The following is a 13,607-nucleotide window of genomic DNA, read 5'->3' as shown; positions in this document are numbered from 1 at the left end:
TGTTTGAATATTGCTTACCAATCACCCACATGTAAAATACATATAGGGACCAGCATTCAAAGAAGAAATGGAGGTTATTTCGAGATGTGTGGTCTCTATCAGTATTCCACTAGTATTCCACTAGTATTCCACAGTATTCCACAGTATTCCACTTCCCCTCTGCTTTGGCTTTAGTTTGATTCATGTTAAGAGGAACTTGAGAGGTGTTGGTTCACAGTGCCCCTTATGCTCTCTTGGCTCAGAGCATAGGGAAGCAACTTCACGGGTGCGGCTCAATGAACATTCCTTGCTAGAAATCTCTGGTCTCAGGCACCTGGAACACATGCGTGACCATGTGTGGAATACAGATAGGGATCACGCATCTTGAAGAACCTCCAGCTACAGGACAGTAACCTCTATTTGTATTTAACAACATATTAATTAATATTTTCTAACACAACTAATTTTTTCCAGGATAGGCAAACCCCAGGTGTGATATAAAATAGGGGCTCCCTGGAGGTAGTCAGGCTTAGCAGTCCCCTGGTAGTTGCCAGCTGCTCTCTCTCTGCAGTGAATGCTTGGTAGTATCTGGCAGTAGACATTAGGGTGAGCCTGCATGACTTTTACAAAAAGCAGGCATTTAAAAATGCTATGCAGCATCCTCTGAGGCATTCTGCCTGTGTATGCCTTGCACAGAATGCCTCAGAGCACTTCTGCTTGGTTGCCATGCTGTCGCAGACCCCAGTGCATTTGGTACCAAGTTTGATGTTTTGAATCCAAAAAGCATGTGAACAAGTGTTGCACCGCTTTAAACAAAAAGAATTAAACATTCACTTGAATAATTCCAAGGCAGCTGACAGCTTGGTATATTTTTTTAAACAGCATGATCCATTGAGTAGGAAATTGGACTGAAGTCAGGAGTGCTAGGTTCGGTTCCCAGCTCTGCCATTGCCCTGCTGTTATCTTAGGCAAGTCATTTAATTTCTCTGTGCCTCTGTTTCCCCATCAATAAAATGGGAATAATTTCATTTACCTTCATGTGTAAAGCAAGTAGAAGCATTGACCATTAAAGATAAAACAATTGATACCTGGATGATAGATCACATCTACCCTAAAAATGGTTGAAAGATTGCCTAGTTGCTTAGATTACCAATTACAGTATTTGGAAAATCAAGCCTGTGTCAGAAATGCCAGATATATCAGAGTCCCAGGGAAAGAAGTTGAGACAGGTTTAGTTTTGCTGCTATAATCCTATTCATGTTAAAATGCACCAGAGGAATGAGAGAGGAATCCTGTGGAAATAATTGTATAATCATTTTTAATTTCATTATCACATAATGCTTATATGGCAGGGGCTAAATTAAGGTTCTCACAATTTGTAACTTTTGAGTGCTTGACTTTGTGACTTTAATGATCTTTTTACTTATTTTTTTGAAAAGTCACTGCCTACATAATATGAATTTTAACCCCAAAAAGAGGGTTCTGTGGCAGAAGCTAGACCTGAGGGCACTGAAGATTTAACTCAGCAGGACATCAAACTTCAGAAGATCAGATTCACTGTTTGTTGCCTCCCTGCCTTGCTGTTAAGTCTGAAAAGTTTAACGCCTCATTTATTTATCGACAGATTAGGGCCTTTATTGGAGAAGTATGCAAAAGCCCTTTCCTTTCTGAGGTCATTAATACCCTTTCAGGATCCATAACCTCATTCTCTGCTAGAAAGGCACAGGTACCCACAGAAGAAATGCTGGGCTGCTAGATGTCTGAACATTTACAGTTTTACCCGGCATCATGAATTTGAGATCATTCCTCCCTTAGAAACAGCACTAGGCAGTTGAGTCCCATGTGCTGTGGGTTGGGGCTGCTGTGCTAGGAGTTTTGGTTTAAAGATTTGGAGTTACAACTTGTGCGTTTTTTGCTCTGACTAGAGGAATTTCTTCAGTTCCTTCACACAGACTGCTTCCCTGTGCTTTGTTCACACTGTTTGTTCCCACCTTCCTTTTGTTTATGGACTCAACTTTCTCCAAATCTGTCTTTAAGACAAAGCTCAAACTTTTTTTTCCTCCCCTCTCCTTTCTTCCAGTTCATTTTTCTCACTGTGCTGCCACTTGGTTCTTTGTCTCTTCTGCACTGGTTCTAACTAGGAGCTTTCCCTCTGCTTGTGTAGCACAGAAGGCAGGACAGAACTCTGAGTCATGGAAACTAGATTAGCTCCCATCTACCTGAAGAAAACCCTCCATTCACTTTGCCTTTCAGGAAGCCTCCCAACCTCCTGTGTTACCTACCTTGCAGAGCACAGGAAAATTCTCTGAAACTGGGGAAGAACGTTTTTTAACCTGGCATTGACCTTTCTCTGCCTTTGGTTTAAATGTTGGGAAAGATAATGTGTCTGCAGGGACTTTTTGCTCTGTGGGTCTCCTTGGCAGTTCTCCTCAATGTGATATATCAGCTGGCCAAGAAGATTATGAAATCTAGAAAGGGTCTCTGTTCAACTTCTGCTGATGCTGGTTAGAGGGGCTCCTCTGCATCTCCTGTCAAGAAGGGGAGGTCTCTCCTGTTCTCTTCAGAGAAGGGAGTAGAGCTAGAAACAGTGCAGTCACAGCAGTGAAAGACTTGGCTCAAACCCCCTCCCCCAATGTCTGCTTCAGTAATGTTGGTATCATCTTTTCAGCAACGAGGAGACAAAAGCACAGGTCCCCATGGAACCAATTCTCTTGGAAGGACTCTAAAGACTCCTTTTGAGAAAACACTAGTGATCCAGACCATATCAGATTGCTCTTCCAGCTAGGTTCTAGTATTGACCCTCGGGCAAAATGTGGCCACACAGAAATAAATCCCTTTCCGGACAATGTTCTCTTTTGGGGTCATTCAGAACAAGCCCTTCAGAACACCAGTATAGCAGGTGCTCTTACCTTGAGACTGGAATGTCTTGGTGTATTTTTTAGTGCTTTCCCTTATGGTAGAGGAGTTTGGCTTCCACTCAAACAATGAAATCTTCCCTTTCCAGGGCGTACAAAAGTAGCTGAGTAGGCTTTCAGTTTTCCCCAGGGGTGAACACTTTTCCCTCAGACTCATTAATGCCATGTTCTTTATATCTGTAGTAGTTGCCCTTCCACCAGGACTAAGCATGGTAATGCAGTACTTTGAAGGATGGAGCTTCCTCTGACCTCACTGGAAAACCTAGGAGTCCCTAAATAAGCACAAGTACAAACTCAAGATGTCAACCCCAAAAAGCTCTCTTCCTTCTACGTACTCCTATGCCCTGCAGTTCTCTTCTGTTCTGAGCTTGAAACAGACCTTTGTGTAGTCCTTCTGTTCTTCCCAACATGCCTCACAGCAGACTACAAATGTCAGGGTCCCTATGACTACATCTCCCAGAATTCCTTTGCTTGAGAGGCCAAGTCCAAGCAACAAGTGAGCTGGTGACCCCTGTTATTAAAGTGACCCAGGGACACTTGTTTCTTCAACATCATCATTTTTTAGTAAATTTCCAGATGAACCAGCTAAATCTTTCTCAGAAAATTCAACATCTTTAAGTTAGAATCAACAAGGAAATAATCCACTGTCAAAGAATACTCCAAGGATTTGGAACACTTTCTATACCTGGTGCAAGGCTGAAAAGCTGAATCCAAAGTTTCAGATTCTAGAACTTCAGCAGAATGGTTTATTTATGTGGCTTGTAGTGACCAACCTCTCTATACAAACATATATATCTCTCTGATTTTGTCTATCCTAGGAACAAGTAAACTCAGGGAGAAAGCTCTATTACTTACTCTTATATTATTTCTTAAAGCAGCATCCCTTCTGAATCTCCAAGAAATACATAAAATGGTTTAGTGGAAACTACTTCTAGTTTCAGATGCTATTATGAAATCACCCTTCAAGGTACTTCCATCTGTATCTCTCTTCTGTGTCTCCATTAAATGTACTTCCTGATCTCTAACATGCCTGCAGGTTGAATTTCAGAGCTGGAAGCTTTGTCTGTGGGGTATTTTTCCCCACAGGTAAAGCTGTAGACTAGTTAGAGCTAGCCTTTATTGCAGAAGTAAATTTAAATTCTGTGTTTTACAACTCCCAGGAAATGTTGCTTCCCTTTTTTTTTTTTTTAATCCAAAACCCAAGAATTTAAAAGGAAGGATTGGCACCTGCTTAATGTCTGATGAGCTATCAAAATATGTGTGATAAGGACAGAATTGTTCAGAAAACCAAAAACATATATTTGTCCCCTACTGTCCTACGGTTACAGGAAAGAAAGCATCTATAACCTCAATTGCTGAAACTTTGTGCATGGGCAGTTTACCAGGTTAAAGGTATGAATCCTTTGGGATTCATTAGAGCTATCAAATGAGAGGCATTTTCATTTTTTGTGGACAGAAAAGTCCTTTGAATCTGATGAAAAAATTGCAAGGCTGCTACATGGTAATCAAGGCATATTTTCTCCTGGCATTACAAGCTCCCTGTAAAAGCAGCGGTGGATGCAGCCTTTGGCAGAATTCTGCAGGCAGTTACTCCCTCACAAATCACTTATTATATAATGTTGTGTGCAGCTATTCTAAAGCTCTTTCTCAGGGTTTGATTGTTGTTGAAAATCTCATTGTTGGAACAGTGAGTTTAGATACATAGAGGGAGAGAGGAATTTGCCCTCACCTGAGATTTTTTTCTCCTAGAAGCCAGGTTTGTCATCTCCCTCCAATATACGAGGGGGAGCAGGGGACACCGGCCTTAGATTACCTTAGCCTTCTACAGACTTTCCTTTTACTAAGTAGAAAGTTTATGGTGCAAACTGTTGGAGTTATTTTAGCACAATCCATTTGTAGATATAAATTCAGATTTCAGCTCAAGGAATCCATCTCACTAAGGCAGGAGTTCTCAACCTGAGGTTTGAGAACAGGTATCAGGGGATCAAGACCACCCTGTATTGCTAAAAAGAAGGGAGGTCCTGGCTACATCCCAGTCACATGGGAAGGAGATTCCATTGTGCTAAAGGCTTCCCTCAAGTAGGTGGAACCAAGCCAGTTCTAGTAATTGACAACTCTGTCACAAATTCCTACAGTTTTAAGGCCAGAAGGGACCATTAGGTCATCTAGTTTGACCTCTGTTATACGGCCTCACATTTTACCCAGTTACCTCAGTTTTGAGCCCAATAACTTGTGTTTGGCTAAAACATCTTCCAGAAACTGTTTGATTTGAAGACATCAAGAAAATCCTCCACTTCCGCTAGTAGTTGTTCTAATGGTTAATCATTAACACTGCACACATTTTTGACAATGTTTCTAGTTTGAATTGGTCTGGCTTTCTCTAAAGAACCCTTTAGTACTCAGTATTTTCTCCATGTCAAGTAGGGTGACCACATAGCAACTGTGAAAAAACGGGACTGGAGATGGGGGGATAATAGGCACCTATCTAAGAAAAAGTCCCCAAAAATGGGACTGTCCCTATAAAAATGGGACGTCTGGTCACCCAAATGTCAAGGTACCTATACACTGTAATAGTCACCTCTTGATCTTTTTGATAAGGTAAACAGACTGCAAGACATTTTCTGTAGCACTCAAGTCATTTTTGTTACTATTTTCTGCACTATCTCCAATTTTTCAACATCTTTTTAAATTTTGGAACCAGAACTGGATGCAGTATTCTGTGTACTGAGGAAAAATCACCTCTCTACTCCTGGTCACCACTCTCTTCTTTCTACATCCAGGGACTGCTTTAGTCTATTTTGCCACAGCATAGCACTGGAAGCACATGTTAATTTTTGTTGGTCCATTACCACCCTTTTATCCCTTTTGGAGTACTGCTTTCCAGGATACAGGCCCCCATTCTTTAGGTATGGCCAGCATTTCTTGTGCCTAGATGTATAACTTTGCATTTGGTATGTTAACATGCATTTTGTTTGAATTGACCCAGGTTACCAAAAAATGTAAATGGCTCTGTATGACTGCCCTGTCCTCATTATTTTTTACCACTCCACCAGTCTGTCATCCACAAATTTGATCAGCAGTGATTTTATATTTAGTTCTAGATCATTGATGTCAATGTTGAATAGCATCAGGCCCAGTGTTCCCTCTAATTTTTTTCTTCCATGTGCGGAATGAATTGTGTTATGTACACCAATATGGAGGTGACATGTGACATATCACCTTCATATTGGTGCACATAACAAAATTCATGTGGGTAGGGGTAGGGCCGAGGGGTTTGGAGTGTGGGAGAGGGCTCAGGGCTGGGGCAGAGGGTTGGGGTGCAGGGATGAGAGGTCTGGGGTGCTGGAGGGTGCTCAGATGCTCTGATGGGGAGAGAGGACTCCCTCAGCTCTCTCTCCCTGCAGCAGTGCCTGGGTTGGGCCGAGGGAGGTGCTTCTCCCCACCGTGGCAACTTTGGGCGTGGGGCTGCAGGATAGGTGTCCCAGCCCCACCAGGTCTGTGCTTGGAAGGAATGCCGCTTCCCCAACTGCAGCAGGTCCCCAGGCGGGTTCCTTAAGCACCTGTGTGGTGCTAAATAGGCTGCTCAGCAGCCGCACAGCTTACAGGGAACTTAGATCAGGTCTACTATCTATCCCTGTGGAATCCTATTAGACACCCCGCCATGATTCCTGATTGATAACTACTTTTTGAGATCAGTCAACTAGCAAGTTCTTAATCCATTTGTGTGCTTTATTGATATTGTATAAAGTCAAATTTGTAATTAGAATGTCATGTTGTAAAAAGTAAAAAATAGCTTAAAAAATCCTAAATTTCTTACATCTGTACAGTTACTTTTATGAACCAGACTTGTAATATCATCCAAGAGTGAAATCAGATTTATTTGACCAGACCTATTTTCCATAAAACCATGTTTACTGACATTAATTATACTCCTGTCTTTTAATTCTTTTTATCAATTGAATTTCATATCAGCTTTTCTGTTGTTTTGCCTGGGATTGATATAAGGCTAATCAGCCTATATTTACCTCATCCTGCTTGCCATTTTTTAGAATGACATTAGTACTCTTCTACTCTTCTGGAATTTCCATGGTATTCTAAGATTTATTAATGTAAGTGAGCCAGACATCTCCTCAGCCAACTCTTTTAGGACTGTTGGGTGCAAGTTATCCAGGCCTGCTGATTTTAAAATGTTTATGCCTAATGGATCTTGTTTAACATCCTCATTGGTTAATAAATGACTGGAAAGTACTCAATATACCTATATCGCACAAGGGATGATGATCCTGCTCCTTTCCAAATACAGAAAAGAAATATTCATTGTACCCTGCATTTACTGAGTTGTCATTAACAATTTTATCATATCCATCTAGTAATGGAGCATATCATTGCTAGGATTTCATTTGTTCCTAATATACTTAAAAAATTCCTCCTTATTGTGCTGACCCCGCCAGCCATGAATTGTTCCCTGATGTCTTTAGCTTCCCTTATCAGTTTTCCATACTTCGTAACTTATTTATATTGATTACTGTCTCTTTCCTCTTTTTTCCATGTATTTTATATTGCTTTTTAAATTTCTAGTTGTTGCCTTCACTTTGCCACTGAACCAGGATTCTTTTAACCAAAGTTATCCTCTTTCTTCACTGTGGATTTGTGGCTTTTGGGCCATCTAATAAAATCTACTTGAAGAACTCTCAACTTTTGTTCACGTTTTCTGTCTAAATTTTTCTTCACACATCTAGCTTACGGTTCACGCGCTGTGCTATACTACGTGTCTGTCTGCCTGTGCACCTTAACTGCAGGTCAGGGTGGTTTTTGTTTAGTGTTTTTTGCCAATAGTGTAAATTCAAAATGGAAATTATTCTCTCTGTAAAATTAATGTAAACAGCAACTGCTGTGGCTATCTAATTGGGGGTCCAGGATGGAGAGGATTTTGCCCTGGTTTTCAGAAATGGGTGTGCCTTTGGCACAGGTGCTTGGCTGATTTGCTGTGATGTGTAGATGAAGTGTCCATTGTGCCTGGAGGTCAGGATGTGGCTGCATTTAGAATCCCGTTCATTTAGATTTTCAGTCTCTGAATTTCCTGATACATATTACAGATTTCAGTCAATCCTTTGTATTGCTATAATATAGATTCTGTATTCTGCTTGCAGCTGCCTTCCAATATATGCTTATATTTTGGTTATTATTAACTTATAATACCCAGGAACCGTTAATTCTGGAAAAAAAAATGGACAGAAGTAAGTCCTTTTTCTGCTTACAAAATACATTTTGTTTGTATAACAGATGGTGGTTATTTGGATATGCTTTTATCATACAGGGCATATGGCTGGACAGAAACTCATAAGAGAAGTCACTAAATGGAATTATAGCTTCTGTTCCTTTCAGCAGAATGGCGGCAATGATGTATTTTATCAAATTCCTCTGTGTATCTCAGTCATTAACAATGATGTTTCATTATCATCCACACACACACTCTCACTCGCTCTCGCTCGCTCTCTCGCTTGTGCCCCTCCCAGCTGGTAGGCTCTGTGTCATAACCCTGGGAAGCTCTGTTACAGAGGTCTGATTGGTGGGCTCTGTTTATTCTGTGATCAGATTCTTCTAAAAGAAGGCAGGCCATAGCTGTCTGAAGCTGATTGGCTGTCCCCCTCTGACTTCCCCCATTTCCCTTTCAGAGCACACAACACAGAAAGCTCCGTGCTGATTCCTAACACAGCCCAATTTACATCCATTCATGAATCTGTGACGTCAGCAACCTTCTGTGCTCCTTTTTCAGTGGCTGCAGGATTGTGTGGCTGGAATTTCCTTTTATTTTGCTAAGCTCTTCTTTTTACCTTCCATCTTTTTAAACCAAGAAAATGGACCGTCATGTGTAGGAATTCTCCATCCTTGTGAGTATTTCATCAAATGCTTGTGGGGGGCGTCTATGGGTGTGTGTGTAATGCCAGTGTTACCTTCTCATCATTTATTTGATAGGGGCAGATGGATGGTGCATTTGTGATGTGGAGAGACTGAAAAAATGATGCTGAGGGAGAGGCGGGGAGAGAAATCTGAAACCATAATTTAGCCAAGAGTGTGTCTGAAGTCGACAGCTCGTTTTCCTTTTGCTTGCCTGCATGGTAGATATGGACATTTTTCATTTGCAATCTTGTATGTTATCCCTTAGTGCTTTCTGTGCCTACCTTTTAAAGGGGGAGGGAATGAATGTCAGTGAGGAATGGCCATATGAAAAGACAGATATTGGGGTATTCAAGGAACAAGAGAATTATTACTGGAGACAGAATAGGAAAAGCAAAGCTGGCTTTTTACCTGCTGGGCAAGTGTAATCTTTCCTCTCTGCTGGCTATTCAGAAGTTTTGCTGTCATGTTGTTGTTCTAGAAATGGATAATTTAAGATATATTTTTGAGAGGATGAGGTAGCCTGTGTAACGTGGTGAATATTTTGGCTATAATTTTGTCCTTTTAAATAGAAGCTTTTAGCTGTTTGTTTCTTGTTCTGGACATACTTATCGCCAGATTCTTTCATTCTTACATTGCGTAGAACCTCATTTGGGAGTAGTCCCATTGCAGTCAATGGTGCTAATCGTTGAGGGCTAGACTGATACTCTTGCTCATGTTGAAGGGTGCTTCATATTATGAATAATCCCACTGAAGTCAATGGGAAGTCACACTGTGAATAAGGAAATCAACAGTCTGGCTTGTGATTTTTAGATCAGTGGGAAAGGTGAATGCCTGAATTTTGAGTTTGAAGGCAGCAGTGTCAGAGCCATACCTTTTGGACAAGCTAATTTTGGCTGTGATTGGTCCTTATGGTGTCGGGGAAAGCTGAAGGGAAGCGTTTTATTATTTTCCTGAAATGGCAGATCAAAATGAGAACATCTGACTATGTGGTGAACATAAAAAAAAAAAAAAAGAATAAAATAAGTAAGTGTGTTGTCAGTTACACTTTGCAAACACGTTCCCTCTATAGTCACTACACACACCCCGCCTGGGATGTCCTACACTGTTGACAGTCAGTTGCAGTTGAAAAGTTAGGGAATTACGCGTAGCTTTGTTGATGATGATCTAGGAAACTTTCAAAGAGAGCCGGGAGATCCTATTGGGTCTGTATGTATCTGGCTTTTCAAAATATCAGTGGACAATAGAGCCCAATTTGAGAATCAGTAGGCTTTTCTACTTTTTTTCTTGACTGTTTGGACTTAATTTGAGGGGTTTGTTCATCTCACTTCTGATAGCTCATTTTATATTCCATGTTGGACTTCATAGGTTAGATCAGATAAGAGGCCTGATCTGGGATAATCTTTGGTTTAGATTTCCCTTTGTCCCATACTGGCTTAGTATACTTCAACTCCTCACTGTTCTGATTAATTTTCAATTTAATTACTAGAATTATGAAATTATTATTTATAGCATCAAATGGGTGTGAGGCACTCCTAAAATTTAGGCAACCATGCCTACAGCTGAAAATTGTTTTCAGAATTTGTGTTTTTCTGTCTCTTCTCTCAAATTCATACTTTTCTATTTTTGTCCTCTAATTAAATGAGTTGGCAAGTGGATGATACTGGGTTTGTCTCCAGTGGCCTGGAAAATTTAGGAATTATTTATTTGTAAACTACTGTATAGCTAAAGTAGATTTCATTGGTTAAACCAAACTGTTTAAAGTGTGGTTCTATTCTAGATAGTAACAATGTGAAAATGGATTGTGGCATTCCATGTTTGCATCTCAGTGATTTCCAGAGCAAATGTGCTAAGTTCATAGTGATCAGACCTCAAGGATATGTTCAGTTTGAAGAGAGCTCACAAGTTCTGGGGGTATTCTCTTCGTAGGCCTATTCAACGCTTTGAAATGGTGTAATCTTACAATGTAAAAGAAATTCTTGAAGTGCAAACACTGTATAAGTGAAAAGATGGGTTTATTGTCAGCCATACAAACTCCTCTTGGGATCATAAAGTCAAGCTGGGTTCTTTCCATTTCTCACATCATCTCCGGTAATAAAGATCTTGTAAAACATGGTGAATGCTTGTGTCTACACTGCAGTTGGGAGCATGCTTCACAGTGTAGGTAGCCAAACGCATGCTAGCTCTGCTTAAGCTAGTGTGCTAAAAATAGTAGTGTGGCCTTGGCAGCACAGGCAGCGGCTCAGACTCGCTGAGTACAAACCTGCCCAACCCCCAGGGCATGCACTCCAGTGGCTAGCTGAACCTTCTGCCTATACAGCTGCAGCCACACTGCTATTTTTAGCATGCTAGCTTAAGGAGAGCTAGCGCATCTGTCTACCCAGGCTGAGAGGCACACTCCCAGGCATTGTAGAAAAAGCCTGAGGGTATGTCTACATCTACAATTTTGCAGCGCTGGTTGTTACAGCTGTATTAGTACAGCTGTATAGGGCCAGCGCTGCAGAGTGGCCCCACTTACAGCAACCAGCGCTGCAAGTGGTGTTAGATGTGGCCACACTGCAGCGCTGTTGGGCGGCTTGCAGGGGGGTTCGGGGAACGCGAGAGCAAACCGCGGGGAAGGAGACCTGCTTGCAGGGGGGTTCAGGGAACGCGAGAGCAAACCGCGGGGAAGCAGGTCTCCTTCCCCGCGGTTTGCTCTGGTGTTCCCCGAACCCCCCCGCAAGCAGGTCTCCTTCCCCGCAGTTTGCTCCGGTGTTCCCCGAAACCCCCGCAAGCAGGTCTCCTTCCCCGTGGTTTGCTCTCGCGTTCCCCGAACCCCCCTGCAAGCAGGTCTCCTTCCCCGCGGTTTGCTCTCGCGTTCCCCGAACCCCCCTGCAAGCAGGTCTCCTTCCCCGCGGTTTGCTCTGGTGTTCCCCGAACCCCCCCGCAAGCAGGTCTCCTTCCCCGCGGTTTGCTCCGGTGTTCCCCGAAACCCCCGCAAGCAGGTCTCCTTCCCCGTGGTTTGCTCTCGCGTTCCCCGAACCCCCCTGCAAGCAGGTCTCCTTCCCCGCGGTTTGCAGGGGGGTTCGGGGAACGCGAGAGCACACTGCGGGGAAAGAGACTGCTTGCGAGGGGGTTCGGGGAACGCGAGAGCACACCGGGGAAAGAGACCTGCTTCCCCGCGGTTTGCTCTCGCGTTCCCCGAACCCCCCTGCAAACCGCGGGGAAGGAGACCTGCTTGCGGGGGGGGGGGTTGGGGAACGCGAGAGCAAACCGCGGGGAAGGATACCTGCTTGATTACCAGAGAGGCTTCCTCAGGTATGCTGGGATACCTGCTTATTCCACGGAGGTCAAGAAAAACGCTGGTGAGTGTCTACACCTGATGACCAGCGCTGGATCCTCTACACCCGAGGTTCGACCGGGTGTACGGCCAGCGCTGCAAACAGGGAGTTGCAGCGCTGGTAATGCCCTGCAGATGTGTACACCTCCTAAGTTGCAGCGCTGTAACCCCCTCACCAGCGCTGCAACTTTGTGGTGTAGACAAGGCCTTAGTGACATTTGTGCTCTTCGTTGCTGTCAGTGGGTTTTCCAGTTGTAACTAACTGGAACTTTTTAAAGAATTCTCTATGTGGCTATGCAGAGCCAAACAGGAGTAGATTTTTTTTTTTTGGTCATTTTAAAGTGGAATTTCATTTTAAATCAAGATACCAAATTTTGGGAGGGGCTAGTTGTAAAGATGTAGTGGCTTAAACGTGAGCTCTTCAGTTTTAATGGTCAAGGCATGTCTCTACTATATCTTGATATGACCATCTCCAGTAAAACTATAATTTGTTTGAACTGGCGAATCTGATCCTTCTGCTTTCTGCTCTCTGCTGCCAGCTTGGTGTTGGAAGGAAAGCATAAGGTGAGCTTAGATGGGGGAGGGAGCAGGAGCTTGTGTAGTCGATTGGAGTGAGGATTCTTTCCTTATATATGGAACTGGGTTCGAGGAATGGGAGCCTCTGTCTGTCCTCCCCATGCATGGAGTGGTGTTCTCCCCTCACCCAGTCAGCTGCTCTTGTACCTCCAGAACCATGTGGAGGGGAAAGGAAGGAAGTCAGGAGCATGCCTGGCAGGACTGGTTTTAGGACAGAAAGCTAGCAAAGCCAGCCTCACAGCCTAACCACAGTAGTAATAATAATGCTTAGCTCTTACCTAGCCCTTTTCATCACAGCATGGGTTGGCAGCAACAGCCAAAACGTAAATATTAGGGTTGGGCCAATGAGGAACTCTTATTCTTAGAGGTTCTTGTCCAGGATGTTGTATGGTCTGGCTAATGCAGGAGAGCAGGCTGGATGATTAGAGGGTCTCATTTCTGGCCTTACAGTCTCTGAAACTTTCTCTGCTTTGCGTTGACTTGCACCCTACATGATGACAGCATGTTCTAGTGGATTAAGCATAGGACTGGAAACCAGCCTGTCCCAAATTTTAATCCCATGTCTGATACTGTCTCAGTATAGGGTACTAAACAAGTCACTGTGTCTGTGTTCACATCAGGAAATTATTCTTTCCTTCCTTGCAGGTCTGCTGTGATTAAAATGTAAAATGCTAGTAAGTGCTGAGTGTTATGGTAAATTACATCCAGATGGAGTCCTTAAGTGTTCCCTTCTATTGGGTGCTGCTGTTTTCTCTGTGTACCCATAAACCCCGTCCTGTAACCAGACTCCTTGGGATTACACACAATCCAGTAATAACTATTTGCATCTGTATCACTATTTAATAGTTGTAATATTTAACACTTGTATAGCTCTTTAAATGTGCAGTGCATCATTACTTAATGTCTGCCCCAGAACCAAG

At 42.8% G+C, this 13,607-nt stretch overlaps 1 protein-coding gene across 3 annotated transcripts in view; it reads left to right on the top strand.

Moving 5' to 3' along the window:
* MAP3K13 (mitogen-activated protein kinase kinase kinase 13) overlaps positions 1-13,607 on the top strand; it is a 144,113-nt gene that overhangs the window by 50,294 nt on the left and 80,212 nt on the right. Inside the window, exon 1 of one of the 3 annotated variants that reach the window (XM_050965401.1) lies at positions 8,479-8,785. The exons of the other annotated variants lie outside the window; for them this stretch is intronic. The gene's annotated coding sequence lies outside the window, so the exon portion shown is untranslated. Of the gene's footprint in view, positions 1-8,478; positions 8,786-13,607 lie in introns of those variants that run through there. 3 annotated transcript variants of the gene reach the window in all.

The sequence above is a fragment of the Gopherus flavomarginatus genome, chromosome 8 (assembly GCF_025201925.1).
Source record: "Gopherus flavomarginatus isolate rGopFla2 chromosome 8, rGopFla2.mat.asm, whole genome shotgun sequence".
Classification (NCBI taxonomy): domain Eukaryota; kingdom Metazoa; phylum Chordata; order Testudines; family Testudinidae; genus Gopherus; species Gopherus flavomarginatus.
This window is presented reverse-complemented; position numbering and strand designations above follow the sequence as displayed.